Source organism: Zingiber officinale, chromosome 1B (genome assembly GCF_018446385.1).
Source record: "Zingiber officinale cultivar Zhangliang chromosome 1B, Zo_v1.1, whole genome shotgun sequence".
NCBI lineage: Eukaryota > Viridiplantae > Streptophyta > Magnoliopsida > Zingiberales > Zingiberaceae > Zingiber > Zingiber officinale.
Genome location: NC_055986.1, coordinates 75,057,340 through 75,075,219, shown reverse-complemented (window position 1 = coordinate 75,075,219; position 17,880 = coordinate 75,057,340).

The window sequence follows — 17,880 nt, the reverse complement described above, 5'->3', positions numbered from 1 at the left end:
CTTGACCACTTGGGACTTAGATTTGTGACCCAAACCTTTCTTGTCCTGGGACTTTTGACCCTTAGGCCCTAGAGTTGACTTCTCTAAATTTTTAAGGGCCTTTTCTAGGGTATCAAGCCTTGAACTCAAGACTTGATTCTCCTTTTCTATTACCTCAAGTTTTGATTTGTCATTCTTTCTTGAGGTGTTCCTAGGCATGTGTCTAGTTGATTTAGGGTTTCTACCTAGGTTTTCCTTAACCTTAGAAGTGTTAATCCTAGGGTTAGCATTCCTAGTAGTATCCCTATCTAGGTTGACATGTTTAGCACCTAAGCACATGTATTGATTTCTAGTGTTAACATGCTTATCATTATTGACTAATGCAATAAAATTACTAGCATGTATCCTACTAGAATTGCACGAATGAGCCTTAAAAGCTACCTTAGGGTTTGCCTTAGCTCCCCCTATCGATGTGCATCCCTTGTCCTTGTGAGGTTTCCTCCCCTTCGGACATTGGCTCCTATAGTGTCCCCGTTGCTTGCATTGAAAGCACACCACGTGCTTCTTGCCTTTGCGTGTTGGGACGCCGGCTTCCTTGACCTTTGGTGCCGGTGGAGTCTTTCTAACCCTCTTTGGACACTTGCTCTTGTAGTGCCCAAATTCTCTACACTCGAAGCACATTATGTGTAATTTGCTAGAAATTAAAATGCTTGAGTTACCTAGGGTTGAGGATGGATGAACGCTCTCATCTTCATCCCTTCCGGAGGTAGAAGCTTCTTCTTCTTGCTCCGACCTTGAAGAGGAACTCTCCTCCTCTTCTTCTTTAGATGTTGAGTGGCCCTCAACTTCTAAATCTTCTCCTCCATGATGTGAGCTACTTGGCTCACTTAGCTCCTCTTCATGGCTTGAATTTGAGCTTCCCTCATGGAACTTGGCCAAGTTATCCCATAATTCCTTGGCATTGTTGTAACCTATCTTACACAAGATATTAGTAGGCAATGAAAATTCAATTATTCTCGTTACCTCTTCGTTGATTTCGGATTTGTGAATTTGTTCTCTTGTCCACTCCTTCTTCTCAAGTGGTTTTCCTTCCTTATCCACCGGAGGAGTAAAACCTTCTTGTACACAAAACCAATTCATTATGTTAGTCATAAGAAAGTACTTCATCCTTACCTTCCAATACGCGAAGTCGCCGCATTCGTAGAAGGGTGGAATGGTGATGTCTTCTCCATAGAGATCCATTCTCTAGCTTTGCTCCCACGGGTGTTGATCCGATGAAGAGCGACCTCGCTCTGATACCACTTGTTGGGATCGTTCGTACTCGGCTAGAGAGGGGGGGTGTGAATAGCCGACCCCAAATCGTCGTTTCTTTCTACAAAACGTGTTAGCGCAGCGGAAAATACAAAGAAACGAAAGAGAAGAAAACCAAACCTTAACACAAGGATGTAACGAGGTTCGGAGATTAGGGCTCCTACTCCTCGGCGTGTCCGTAAGGTGGACGAGTCCAGTCAATCCGTCGGTGGATGAGTCCCCGGAGAACCGGCTAATACAATATACTCCTTGTGGGTGGAGAAACCTCGCCACAAACGTTTGCAACAGCAAACAAAGAGTACAAGAACAGTAAGAAAAGCAATACAATATGAATACAATAGCACTCTACCAATTGCTTGCTTTCTTGTCGACTGGAGGTGAAGCAGCAACTTCACAACCCAAATGCAGCAGCTTGTCGACGATGGAAGCTCACGAAGCTTCGGAGGCGAGCTCAATCAAAGCTCGGTTGAAGCGAAGCTTTAGTAGCGGAAGAACGAAGTTCCGGGAAAGGAGAAGAAGTCTTGGTGCAGCAGCACCTTTATACCTGCGAAGAAGACAATGAAGAAACTAGCCGCTGCGTCAGCTAGAACCTCGATCGATGCAGACCGATCGTGAAGAGATGGATCGTCATCGATCGGCGTGGACCGATCAGGCTCTCTGATCGGTCCCCGCACCGATCCTAGCTCTCCAGCCTCTCACGAGAATCGCACTTTTCGTCTCGATCGGCGTGGAGACCGACATACACTGATGGTCCTCGACCGATCAGAGCTCTTTCTTCACTTGATCGCTCGATTGGTCGTGGACCGATCAAGAACTCCACGTATGCTATTGAGTGGAATCTCCACCGGACCGATCAGGAAACACTGAGTATCACTGGATCGGTCTGCTGACCGATCCAACTCCTAGGTTTAGAGTGCCCTCTCTAACCTAGTTCGGAGAACGAGCTACCGAGCCCTCTCCGACTCCATATGCCAAGCTTCACTCACTTGGACTTCTCAACACCAGATGTCCGATCACCCTTGATCTATCTGGATTTTCCCTTGCCCGGCTTCACTCACCAGGACTTTCCACCTGGCTTCACTCACCAGGATTTCCACACTGCCTAACATCCCAGTTAGGACTTTCTCACTGCCTGGCTTCACTTACCAGGACTTTCCCACTGCCTGGCTTCACTTACCAGGACTTTCCCACTGCCTGGCTTCACTCACCAGGACTTTACAACTACCTAACATCCCAGTTAGGACTTTCCCACTGTCTGGCTTCACTCACCAGGACTTTCCAACTGCCTAACATCCCAGTTAGGACTTTCCCTCGTGCCAAGCTCCCTGCTTGGACTTTTTCCGTGCCAAGCTCCCTGCTTGGACTTCTCCAGTGCCAAGTCTCCATACTTGGACTTTTCGCGTGCCAAGCTCCCTGCTTGGACTTTTCCAGTGCCAAGTCTCCATACTTAGACTTTTCAGGTCAACCAGGTCAACCTTGACCTAGGGTTGAACCAATAATCTCCCAACCATCTATTCTTGTCTCACATCAAGAATAGAACTCTCTCACGAGTGTCAAACATCAACATGCAACTCAACTAGGTCAACCTTGACCTAAGGTTGCACCGACAATCTTCCCAAGTCAAACATCAAAATACAACTCGAGTCAAGTCACCTCGAGTCGGGTCAACCAGGTCAACCTTGACCTAAGGTTGCACCAACAAGACTGACATGGATGAACTTATCTATAAGGGTCACTTGGTAGCTAAAGGTTTCAAGCAGATTCATGGTATTGACTATAATGAAACCTTTTCTCCAGTAATGATGTTTAAGTCCATTCAGATCATGCTTGCTATTGCAGCATATCATGACTATTAGATATGGCAGATGGATGTCAAAACCGCGTTTCTGAATGGAAACCTGCTCGAGGATGTGTACATGACACAACCTGAGGGTTTTGTAGATCCACAGCATACTAGCATAGTATGCAAGCTGCATATGTCCATTTATGGACTAAAGCAAGCTTCTTGGAGCTGGAATCTTCGATTCGATGATGCAATCAAACAGTTTGGTTTTATCAAGAACGAAGATGAGCCTTGTGTCTACAAGAAGGTTGTTGGGAGTACAGTTGTCTTCCTTATATTGTATGTGGATTACATACTACTCATTGGGAAAGATATCCCTTTGTTGCAGTCTGTCAAGACTTGGCTAGGGACTTGTTTCTGAATGAAGGCCTTTGGTGAAGCATCCCGCATTCTAGGTATACAGATCTATAGAAATAGATCTAAGAGATTGCTTGGCCTAAGTCAGAGTACATATATTGACAAGGTACTCGTACGGTTTGCCATGCAGAACTCCAAGAAGGGATTTCTGCCGATGTCACATGGTGTGAGTCTTTTGAAGACTCAAGGTCCCTCTTCTAGAGAGGAGAGAGACCGCATGGATCAGATCCCTTATGCTTCAGTCATAGGATCTATCATGTACGCCATGCTATGTACTTGTCCTGATGTCTCGTATGCTTTGAGCATGACGAACAGATACCAGTCAGATCCAGGTGAAAGTCACTGGATAGCAGTCAAGAATATTCTTAAGTACTTGAGAAGGACTAAAGAATATTTCTTGATATATGGAGGCAATGACGAGCAAGCTGTAAAGGGTTACAGTGATGCTAGCTTCCAGACCGACCAGGATGATTATCGATCGCAGTCAGGGTTCATGTTTTGCATAAATGGTGGTGTTGTGAGCTGGAAGAGTTCGAAGCAGGACACAGTTGCTGATTCTACAACAGAGGCCGAGTATATTGCTGCATCAGAAGCAGCAAAGGAGGCAGTTTGGATCCGCAAGTTCATTACTGAGCTTGGGGTGGTTCCTAGCATCGCTGACCCCATAGAGCTCTATTGTGACAACAATGGAGCAATAGAATAGGCTAAGGAACCTCACTCACACCAGCGGACCAAACACATACTACGGCGCTTCCATCTCATTCGAGAGATTATCGAGAGAGGAGATGTGAAGATTTGCGGAGTACCCACAGAGGCTAACATCGCAGATCCCTTGACCAAGGCTTTGGCACAGAGAAAGCATGATGGTCACACTAGGTCATTAGGCCTTAGAGACTGCACTGATTGGCACTAGTGCTAGTGGGAGATTGTTAGTTAGAGCCCTAACAAATCTATACAAGCTAGAACAACCCGGATCATCTGGAGCCATCGGAGAGTGTTCTCTTCGGCGAAAATCTGCTCACGGCGACTTCTCTGTTTTCGCCAGATTTAGAGGTGGTCTTCCAAATCTGCGTTCTGATTCCCATCAGTGACGCTTGGAGGTGGTCCGCCGGCGTTATTGAGCTTCATCCGATGCCCATCCGCAGTCCGCAACTCCATCCAGATCCAGAGAACCAGATTTATAGATTTCCAGCAATTTCGGCTATTCTTGGGGTTCCGGGTTGTTCTAGCTCGTCGGGGGTGGTCCGTCGGCGTTCTTGAGCATTACTTGAACTGATACGCCACTGAGATGCTCCATTGAGGTCCAAAGTTGGGTGGTCTCGACTTTGGCACTCTTGTGCGACGGCAAGTGTGTGAAGCTTGTATAGATTGGTTGAGAGATTGGATCGGTTAGGGTTTATTTCATTTTGTTAGTGTTTTTATAGCTTAGACAGATTTCTTTTAATGTTTGTTACGTTTTAGCAAGTAATCTAGCATTTCATTTCATAGTTGTAGCTTAATTTGTGTTTATTTGATGTTTGGTTAATTGTTTAGTGTTTGAGTTTTAAGTTAGGGTTTACATTTTTCTTTAGATCAGATTTAATTTGATATTTTCTATTTCAATCTTAGTTTAAGTGTGTGTTAATAATTTAATCACAACGTAGAGTGACAATGCGTTTGGGTTTGATTGTTGGCACATAGTTAGGTTTGACTCTTGCATTAGATTAGTTTCTTATTTACTGTGCTTTTCATTTGTTAGATTTAAATTCAAGTTTAATCCCCCCAATTCCATTTTTATATCGAAACCCCCAAAAATAGGAATAAAAGACAATACTAGATTACATCCTACCGTTGGTTCCTCGAGAGATCGATCCTGGGCTCGTTACTACAACGTTATTGTGAAATTAAGGGGTTCAGTGGAAAAATACATTTGTACAATTTGATTAGCGGATGTGACAGATTTGGCCTTATCTTGCATTAGAAGTGGAGATGGGGTCGGAATCCGAAGAAGCGCCACGGGATGCAAAGAACAACACTGTGAAAGTTTGCCCAAAATCCGATCTGAAGGTACTGATCTTGCTCTAGGGTCTGGATCTACTCTCCCTTAAGTCGGATCGACCAGATCATCACTGGATGACCCAGATCTGCCCTGTCTTCAATGAACGGTCCAGATTAATTCGGGCTGGATCAATGGCTAGATGAACTCAGATCTGGATCAAAACTTCTGGATCTTCATCAATGGCTCAGATATGCTCCCCATTAAGTTGGATCGGCCAGATCTTCAACGGATGGTTCAGATTTCTCCTATTCTTGATAAACGGCCCATAATGCTTCAAAGCTTGATCTTCTCGTTTGAACTCCGATTTGAGCCCAATTTCGGTCCAAATAGATCCAAATCCAAGATCCTTTGATGCCTACAAAATAAGAATCAAATATTAGCATCAAATAACACCAAAAAATAATATAATTTGTAATTAAGTCCAAAAATACATACTATGCACAAAATGTGATGTAACCATGATTTTAACCTATGAAATCAACATCAAATCATGCATATATGAATCAAAATAATGCAGTAAAATCATGGTTATCAAATCCCCCACACTTAGTCTTGAACGTCCCGTGCAAGTAAAGAAAACTAAAAATCATCTCCATAGAAAATTCCCTAGCAATACCTAGAAGATAGTAAAAAGAATTTAACTAAGACCATCTAAAGATCACAAATAATCATGAATACAATCCAAACAATAATCAGTAGGTATGGTAGTTTCAATCCAATTGAAAAATAAAGCAAATTGCAATCTCACAAGGGATTTACCTATACTAGCTCTCACACTCAAAATTGCGTATATGTGGAGCTCACTCAATGTCACTCACAACATTTCACTACCATAAGCTTGCTTATTTTCTAATTCTGCACCACTATAAACATAGCATACATGAATAAAAAAGAATTTATCATGAAGAATTAAAATGAAATCAAAAAGAACAATTAAACTGGATGAAATAGGCAAAAGAAAATGCATTAATGAAGAAAATTGAGAAGATAAGAGTATTGGAGGAATATACTTGATGAGTTGACCATTTTGATGTGAAAAGAGATGAATACCATTTGTCATTACCAATTCAAAGTATCAAGCTAACCTCCCCTTCAATTTGATGGTAAACAAAGAATCTTGATACTCTTTTGATACACTCTTGTGATGTGCCAATTTCCAAATTTTTCTTCTGTTTTCACTGGATTTTTCACTTCCACTCCATCACTTGAAAGCTCAAAAAAAAACTCACAATAGCTAATGGAAAATAGCTCCCCCATACTTAAAATATTGTCCATCTCAGGCAATACAAAACACCAAGCTTTCCAATTCTTAACACACTTTAAAAGCCACTGTTTTCATTATTACCCTGCTGCAGAATTTGTTCTCTCTGATTTCATTCTGTAGGAACTCTGTAGTCAAATTTCATTCCTCAGTTTTCAGCTTAACAAAGATTCCCATTCAGCATAGAATGAAAAGAATTGAATTTCAGCAACTTAATTTAGTTCCAATTCAGAATCTGCTTTTTTTTTTCTCACTCTGTTTTTGGTCTACTTCAGATTCATAATTTTCACAATTGTAAATTAGTTTATGCAAAATCTCATTCCATTCAATTGCAAAACTCTTACACAATGTAGCATAGCTAAATGCATAACAACTCCCTGCAAATAGTTCTGTTTACAGATAGCAGATTGCTACTGTAGCAAATTAAAAATCAGATTCTTGCTGTTTTCAGGTGGCAGCATCCAGCTTTCTTAATGTAATCAAATTACTTCCCCACAGAACAGTGCTTTCAACTGCTTCTTTAATGGATTAACATGTAAGAAATTACCAAGTTGATACATCATAAGCAGCCTCAACTACTGCTCACAGCAGTGTGCAGGTTTGCCCTTCCTTTTATACCTCATTTCAACTCCACTAGCAACTGCACACTTCCCTCTTTAAACTTTATATCCTCTTACACTTGGCTGGTAGCCAGAATTAACCTCTTTTCCTGTAATGACACAAAAATTCTACTTGAATTTTAACATTCACCACAGCAATTACAGTTCAAAACCCAAACTGCAGAATTTGTTTTCAGTTTCAGTTCTTATCTTATGTTTCTGATTTGCATCCAATTCTCAGTTTTGTTTTGTAAACTATGGAGAAGTAAATTCATCATTTAACAATGCTTGAACAACAGTTGGATTATAATTTTTCAGCGATCCAATGGCTCTAAACACCTTGTATCACAGAACTTGCAAGTTTCCAGAATCTCTATACAGCTTCTTGACTTTGTGCTAACTAGTCATCATTTAGCCACCAAAAATTCCAATTCCTCTTCACTTAGCCTCTTAAGAACCCTATCAATTCATCCTCCAAAAATTTCCAGATTTGAACAATTCTAGCTTGTCATAACTCATTTTCTGAAATGGCACAAAAATGTTTCATTAAAAGAAATTCAGTTTCCCTTTCCTTCTGTGTTATTTTGTCACTGATCTCACACTTAAAATTCCATCTTCCTTCCAGAATTCATGCTGATTTCAGCATTGCAATTCACAGTAATTCTTCAATGCATTCCCCTGCCTTATAAATTCCAGATTTTACAACAACATCCCCTTGTTAGTTAACTGATCAAAGTGATCTGGTACTAACATGGATTCAATGATGACATCTATACTTGCATGATTTCCTAAACTTCATATGTATCTCAAGTGATTCGGCAAATTAGTTCTAACAAAACAACAATTTCTGGTGTTGTTGAGCATTTTCTGGATTGCAGTCTTCATCAACTGAATTCAGCAGGCACTAAATAAATTAATTCAGATTCAAATATAAAGCACTACTGCATTTCATAAATCCAAAATCAAATGAATATAAACTCAACAGACTTCATCACAGCCACAATTCAGTTTCAGACTTGATAGTATCAGAATTTACAACAGCAATAGCAATTCAGAACTAAATTCATGAAAATCTGGATACCCACATTTTACTCCAGCATAGTGTCATCCATATAAGAAAGATATTTCCACTCTAATTTAGCAAGGATTCAATGGAATTTGGCTGCCACAAGATTTGTAGTTTAAGAATTCAGATTCATCTCAGAGAGCTCATGCTTTTTAGAACAGTTCTCTGAATTTTCAGCTTAATACTTGGTATCCTCACCTGATGTTGCTGCTCTCACTTCAAGCTTGATCAAATTATCCCCATAGAACTTTACAACTAATGAATCAAATAGTAGCTTGAATTCAAATCTTGTCTCAGCTTTTAACATCAATTAGAAAGTTTCTGCACTTCAGAATTTCAGCAAATTATAACTTACAACATTCTGTCCAGCAGGGTTGTAGAGTATGGAAAGGAAAGTTAGCAACGTTTGCTGCTGGAAATACATGAGTTTTAATAGACTCCCAAAGATTTCATGGGCTGATAATGAAATAGTTGCACACACTTGATATCACATGTAAACTGAATTCTGGTTCCAGCTTTTAACCTCACTGTTTTGGAGTGTTAATGTTGCCCTTTTCTTCAACTTTTCAAAGTAAATGATGCAATGCTTTAGTGCTTCATTGATGAAATGTTATCCGCCAATTGAATTCCGAATTATGGTCCATTTAAGTCAAATTTCAGTAACTACAAAAACCTCCTGTTTCTGCATTTCTGTGTCCGGAAAAAAAAATTTCTGGCTTCCATTTTTTTTTAATTTTGTTGATGCCATGGAAGGTAGAATGCCATTTCTTTCAGCACAAAACAGAACTTAACATGAGTTTCACATTGGTTTTAAGGCTATTCCTGATTTCCGGCACAACGTTGATACTAAAATCATCATTCCCATGTTTCTGCAGCTTTTCAGAATTCTGCAGATTTCATTTTTCTTCATTTGCAAATTTCTGCTTTTCTCAATCAACTCTTCTACTTCATGTCCAGAACAAACAATGCTTAGCAAACCAACTTCAGATTTCAAATATGAAATGCTTCTATGCATTAATGTCAGAATGTGCAGAGTTCTGAATTCATTTGCATGCATTAGCATTCCATATCCTTCTTCAACTTAGTATCATCATAGTATCAAACTCTAAAATTCCAAACTATTGGAGCTTGCTCTTTCCATGAATAAACTCAAAGAATGATTAGGTTTAGCATTCAATCCAATGAACCCTCCATTCACCACTTCCTTGTACAGAAGGAATCTTAACCATGTTGGCACAAAAATACTACAAAATCAGCCCTTGTCTTCAAACCATTTCCTGAATTATAACTTGTGTACACTCCATAGCATCTAACATTGAACTCCAATGCATTCAAACTTATCTTTGAACATTCAATATTCCGGCCATCCAATCTCCATGAACTTTGATCATGTGTACCATCATCATACTTAAAATATTGAGCCATCATTAAATAATCTAACTCATCAAGATAATCAACCAAAACTCTCAATAAGAGAATGATAAGCAAAGATTACCTAGGGTTTAGATTGCTAGATGAGAATGTTTCAAGAAAATTATGGAGAAAGAAATGGAAAGTTATGAGCAAACAAGAATGATAAATATCCCTCATTTCCATGCATACATACGCTATTGTGACCTTGAAAAGAAGCAAAACAAGTTCTAGAGTTTCAATTGCTATGAGTGCATGCCACACAAAGATAAAATAATTAGGTATAGGCTAAAAGTGGTCCTCTCTAGGTAATTTTTATGCAATCAAGCTCAATTAATCAAAATGAAATTCACCACCATTTTAACCAATATCATATAAGTAGAGCATTCAATCATGCCAAGTGACCTAAAATTGATGATCAAATTTAAGAGACCTTTACCATCTTAAAAGTATTACTTAAACAATTCATGGAGAATTTTATTCAAATGGCATGCTATGTATACTAACAAAATGCAAAGTATGAAAGCAAAATGTAATTGTAAGTATGAAACTAAGAAAACGTATCAAAAAGAATTTATTAACAAAGCGTGAATTAAAATGCAAAAGAAAGCTAAATTAGAACCAACTCCCCTTTCATTTCTCGGTGGTTGAAGAAGGTTTAGAAGAAGAATCCACCCCGGAAGTGGAGTAGTCATGGTTCCACTCAAATTCTTCTTATTCATCCTTTTTCCTTTCAAAATTCTTTCTGGAGGTCTAAGGCGGTTCAGTTTAAGCACCCACTCCGGAAGCTTATGTTCTCCTACAACATCAATCAAAGAAAACACCTCCCACACACATGTGGGATTAAAAGAAAATAGGAGAATATTAGTGTGGGTAAAACATATATCAAGAAATGCATCACATCTAATAAAATCAATAAATGGTACCTCTATGAAATTTTCTGAAAAATCACAAATAATACTCACCTTGTCATCTTGAAAGGTACCTGGAGTGGTGTTGGTTACCTCTTCCTCAAGTAAATGCTCAGACTCTAGTTCTGGTGAATGTACATCTTCATGTAGTAATTCTTGGGTGCTTGGCTCCATAGCACAAGTCCCTATACTTACATCATCTTCTATTCTTGGTGATTCTTGAGGTAATGCTTCCAGTAAGCATTCCCCTACACTTACATCATCTTCTGCAACAAAACCTGCATCATTTACATCATCTAAAGCAACAACATTAGTAGTATCAAAAATTTTAACAACTACATCATCATCACAAGTAATACTAGAAAATTCTTGTGAATAAATAGGAGTAGGGTCAGGCCTGACAAAATCACTACTCTTCATCTCTCCACTGGAGTTCTGTGCTTGTAACTGATTAATGGCTGATGCAATCTGATCTAACTGACTCTGAATATTCGGTATTCTTGCAAATTGTTGCTCTTGATGTTCTCTCATTTGATGCATAACATCATTGACTTTCCACATTGATTCTTCAATTTGTTCTTGTGCATCCTCATACCTATTCCGCTGCTCCATAGGTAGGTAGGACTGATAGAACTGAGTCTGAGGCTGATAAAAATAATTCTCCATCCCATCTCCAAAATACTGATGATATGGATCTATGGTCACATGAATTTCCTGTTCTTACACTGACAATTAGCAAATAAAATTAGAAGACTCAGGAACAAATAAAATCAAACACATGAATTTATAATCATGAAAGCAATCAAACAACAATCCTAAAATTACCAAATACTGCATATAACGAAGTCCCCGGCAACGGCGCCAAAATTTGATATACAATGTCTATCACACTCGTAAATCAAATTAACAATTAATATTTCCACTGAACCCCTTAATTTCACAATAATGTTGTAGTAACGAGCCCAGGATCGATCTCTCGAGGAACAAACGGTAGGATGTAATCTAGGATTGTCTTTTATTCCTATTTTTGGGGTTTTAATATGTAAATGGGGGAGTTTAAGCACAACAAATAAAGAGATTACTCTAATTCATAAATGAAATCTACTTGTGTGCCAATAATAAAACCCAAACGCATTGTCACTCTACGTTGTGATTAAATTATTAACACACACTTAAACTAAGATTGAAATAGAAAATATCAAATTAAATCTGATCTAAAGCAAAATGTAAACCCTAACTTAAAACTCAAACACTAAACAATTAACCAAACATCAAATAAACACAAATTAAGCTTCAACTATGAAATGAAATGCTAGATTACTTGCTAAAACGTAACAAACATTAAAAGAAATCTGTCTAAGCTGTAAAAACACTAACAAAACGAAATAAACCCTAACCGATCCAATCTTTCAACCAATCTATACAAGCTTCACACTCTTGCCGTCACACAAGAGTGCCAAAGTCGAGACCACCCAACTTTGGACCTCAGTGGAGCATCTCAGTGGCGTATCAGTTCAAGTAATGCTCAAGAACGCCGACGGACCACCCCCGACGAGCTAGAACAACCCGGAACCCCAAGAATAGCCGAAATTGCTGGAAATCTACAAATCTGGTTCTCTGGATCTGGGATGATGTTGCGGACTGCGGATGGGCATCGGATGAAGCTCAGTAACGCCGGCGGACCACCTCCAAGCGTCACTGATGGGAATCGGAACACAGATTTGGAAGACCACCTCCAAATCTGGAGAAAACAGAGAAGTCGCCGTGAGCAGATTTCCGCCGGAGAGAACACTCTCCGATGGCTCCAGATGATCGGGATGACACCGCCGAGAAGTTCTCCACCGAGATTGAAGCTCGGGAAATTGATTGGAGAAGAGAAAGAGGCCGAAATCCGGGAGAAGACGCGCATCGGGATGAAGCTGCGCTATGGAGGATCGACGAAGGCACTGTAGCACTGTAGCTTCTTTTTTAAATCAGATCTGGATCTGGAATGGATGGTTGAGATGATTCCGGGCTAAATCAACGGTAAAAAGTCATCCAAAATCTGATCTGAAGGTACTGATGTTGATCTAGGGTCTGGATCTACCCTCCTATGGGTCGGATCGATCAGATCATCACTGGATGGCCCAGATCAGCCCAGTCTTCATTGAATGGCCCAGATTAATTCGGGCTAGATCAATGGCTAGATGAACTCAGATCTGGATCAAAACTTTTGGATCTTCATCAATGGCTCAGATCTGCTCCCCATTAAGTTGGATCGGTCAGATCTTCAACGTATGGTTCAGATCTCTCCTATTCTTGATAAACGGCCCAAAATGCTTCAAAGCTTGATCTTCTCGTTTGAACTCCGATTCGAGCCCAATTTCGGTCCAAATAGATCCAAATCCAAGATCCTTTGATGCCTACAAAATAAGAATCAAATATTAGCATCAAATAACACCAAAAAATAATATAATTTGTAATTAAGTCCAAAAATACAGACTATGCACAAAATGTGATGTAACCATGATTTTAACCTATGAAATCAACATCAAATCATGCATATATGAATCAAAATAATGCAGTAAAATCATGGTTATCAGGGTGGTTCCTAGCATTGTTGACCCCATAGAGCTCTATTGTGACAACAATGGAGCAATAGAACAGGCTAAGGAACCTCGCTCACACCAGCGGACCAAACACATACTACGGCGCTTCCATCTCATTCGAGAGATTATCGAGAGAGGAGATGTGAAGATTTGCGGAGTACCCACAGAGGCTAACATCGCAGATCCCTTGACCAAGGCTTTGGCACAGAGAAAGCATGATGGTCACACTAGGTCATTAGGCCTTAGAGCCTACACTGATTGGCACTAGTGCTAGTGGGAGATTATTAGTTAGAGCCCTAGAGCCAATCATTTGATGATTGTTGTATGGACTCATTGTATCATATTCTTGTATATATAAATAAAGGCATTTGTTTTTTGTTATTATACTTACTTGTATTGGTGTCAAATAACTAAGTATAATAGCATCCTTGAGTAGAAGGTTCTTACCTATATCAATCGATTGGTTGAATCGATAGTGAGATGATATAGGAAACACTACTCTTAATCATTCCTAGTCAAGTATTAACATTCAGGGACAATGTTAATGCGACGAAACTAGCATGTAGGTCAACTCGATGACTTGATCTCACAAGTCATGGATATGGAGATATCAAGTTGACACATGGGTATGGATTGGAGAATGTATACTGAATGACCCGCCATGAGAAAGTATCATGGATCATTATATGAGTGTCATATACTTTCTCATATGGCTATTAGTATGACTATTAGTCCTTGGACCTGAAGTCACCATGGTTCCCTACATAAGGAGTTACGTACTTTGACTTCGTCAAACGTCGCCCGTAACTGGGTGGACTATAAAGGCGATTACTAGGTATGTAACAAATTTTACAGAGGGATGTGAGTGATGTAGATGGGATCTATCCCTCCTATATGACGGGAGTGACATCGATATTCTTGATAGAGTGAGACCACGAAGTGCATGGTCATGCCCAAATGAGTCAATATGAGATATTGAGCTCATTTGATTGAGTGAGTCTACTTGGAGTTCAAGATTTAGATTGATTAGAGGATGACACGGTCTATGCATCACATTGATCAATCTAGATATCAAGGATAGAAGGACACTTGTCATATATTGTGAGGAGTCACAATTAGTAGTCACAAGGTGATGTTGGATCTCAACATTCTTGTAACTTGGGTAGTAATGATGTGTTGCTAGATACCGCTCATTACTTATGCTTCTAAATGGGTTTAGGAGCATTGTCAACGTTACAAGAACCTATAGGGTCACACACAAAGGACAATTAGATGGAGATTAGGTTCATTTGATGAACCTAAAGGATTAGGTTCATGTGATGAACCAAATTGGATTAAGAGTAATCCAAATTAGGCTAATTGAGTTGGACTCAATTTGGTTCATGTGTTAAGTGAGTCTAATTTGGACTTAGACTCATTTAATTAATTTAATTCAATGAATAGAGATTCATTAAATTAAAATTGACTTGAACCAATGGTTAGATTTGATCAACCATGGAAGAGAAGTGGTCAAGTTTGACTTGACTTGAGAGGAAGATGAAGGGTCAAGTTTGACTTGACCATTTGCCACCTTATTGGTGAGTTGGCATTAAGTGGGCCAATGATGATACTCCACATCATCATGGTTGCTTAAGTGGGATGCCACCTCATGGGAGTTACCAAGAGTTGTGACTCTTGGCATCCCATGGAGGTTACAAACCACTCAAAAGTGGCCGGCCACTTTCATTCAAGGGGTAAGTTTCATTTTGTGTTGAAACTCCCATCTTCTTCCTCAAGCTCTTCTCTTCTCTCCCTCTCCTCCATGGTTACTGATCTTCTAAGGTTGCTAGCACATCCTTAGAGGTTCTCTCCATCGACTTGTTCGTGTGGATACACATAGAGGGTTGTACACTTGACAACCTCGAGATCCGGCATCACTTGGACAAGCGGGATACGCGAAGGGCTTCGCATCAAGGGTAACCTTTCTTTCTTGTAGATCTAGTGTAGATCTAGGTTAGAAAATTCATAGTCGAAGTTTTTACGAAATTTTATTCTTCGCACGGATCCGGTGGCATGGGGGTTTCAGGGTTTCCGCAACGCAAAAAGCGGTTTTTGCGGCCCGAAAAACCCAACATATGATTCTAGAGTTTTCGGATTTGTTTCGAAGTTGTGTTTCTTTTCTTTTATTTTTTGAATTTGTGATTCGATTGTTCTTTTTGGTTAAACCTAGAGTTATTTAAGGAAATTAAATATTAGCTTTCCTTAAAAGGCTTTGTCTAGGCGGTGGTGGTTGTTCTCATATCCAAGAAGGTCATGTACCTCGCCATGCAGTCCTGGAAGTTAATTTTGGAAATTAATATTTAATGAAATTAATAACATAGGTGGATTTGAATCAATAGTATTAAGTTCCACTTGCGATTCAAATCTAAACCATTAAGAACAGATAAGTTAAATTTGGAATCAATGATGTTAAGTTCCGTCTGCGAATCCTAATTTAACTTCTAAAGAACACAATAGGTTATTTAAGGAAAGGTTCGACATTTGTACAAAAAAAATTTTGTACAGTGGAACCGGTACGTTTTCCTAGGACTAACCAACAAGTTGAACGTGGAGTTATAATTAATTTAGGTTAAAATATTGGATCTAATCTGAGCTTCGGGTTAGATCTGATTTATTTAGTTTAGCTAGTTACATTTAGAATTAGCTAAAATTATATGTTTAATATTACAGGACTTTGATTCGATACGACGTCTCAACGTGGGATCTATTTTGGATACGATCTCCACTCTTTGGAGGCGGGTACCTTGACCTATCTATTTTGATATGTCTTGTTGATATGTTTAGTAGATCTTAACAAGTTGTAATAATTATGTTTATATCTGCATCGGCATGTCACTATTTGTTTTCGAGCATGTTTTGTTTGTTACTTGTTTAGCGTTCATGCCCTGTCTACTATTTATGTTATTGAGGTAGTGACATGTCATGCTCTATGATATACCAGACTGGTTAGATACCATACCTGACCTGTGTACCTAGATCATATTATTTGATCCACGTATATGGTACATGTTTGTATGGAGGTAGATAGGATCAGGATATTTCTATGCTTAATGTCATGTACCATCTCGCATGATTGCATGTTGTGCGATAGTCGACTCTATTATTGTTGAGCACATCGTCAGTTACATGTATCTGCACATACAACCACTCATGAGTTAGTGGTTTTCATTCAGGCAGGGTGTGTTGCAGCAGGTTGCTCTGTTTGGCTCCGTTGGTCCGCTCATGGGTAGTGTGATGCAGGGATCCCTCCTCTGGACTGGCTCAAGGAGATGAGAGCATTGCGCTCCCCCACTTATGATTTGGGGTAGGAGGATAGGTGTACTCCGACAACATCCCGTCCACTCGGTCACTCATCAGGAGCAGTAACGACAGAGTGCATGGTTTCATAGCCCTACCCACTCGGTCTCACCATCGTGTGTGAGATGGCTGACTGGCGTCAGTGGTGACCAGGACATGTCATTGGCATCATATGCATGATGCATTTATTGCTTATGTTTGCTGCACTTTATATGCTGCATATTGGATGGATGCATATATTTGACATGCATATAGGATTCATGATACTCTTGGTCTGACGGCCTTGATATCCTAGACCCAGGTTCTGGTTAGTACAGATACTCCTTTGCTTTACAATTTGACACTTTTCATTTCATATGTGTATATCCAGGAGACTGTACGCATATTTATTATTGCTGGTTATTATTTACTAAGCATGTCAACAAGGTATCCGCTGAGTGTTGGGCTCATATCCCGTTATTACTATTTTCAGGCAGAGGCTGTTCAGGAGGTTTCAGTCGCTAGTCCCCCACCACTGCGCATCTCGACGAGTTCACACATTTCAATTTCCTTATTATGTTATAGACTATGTTTCAGACTTATATCGTTTGACATTTGGATCTTGTACGATTTCTTATTCTCAATGGGTTTTTGTTTAGATGCATGTTGATGATTTGTGTTTTTTTAGTGTAGTTGAGTAGGATATCGGATTTGTGTTTTATGGGTGTAGTTGAGTAAGATATCGGATTTGTGCTTTATGGGTGTAGTTGAGTAGGTTATTTGAAATGTTTATCTTATTGTTGCTTAGGTTAATGTTTTACTATTAAACTGCGTAGATGTTTGATTATTTTCATTGTTATTATACATATGTTCCGGCTGTGTTGGCCAAGGTATCTGAATTGATATAGTCAAGTTTCATATTGTCACCCGTACAGGGGAGATACTGCCGAAATTTCTTCTGGCAGGGACTACTTATGGTGTGACAGTCTGGACTTTTACTCAGCATCTGAGACTTCAAGACTTCATGCTGAACGTCTGATCCACGACCTGTCTAGTCTTCCATCTAATGTTTGCGACCCCCAGGATTTTCACCTAGAGTCCTCGACTCAAGAATTTCACCTAATGTTCTCGACCCGCCAAGACTTCGCCGAGTCTCCTAGAACAAGACTTCGTTGTCTAACTGCAGGTAGGACTTTCTACTT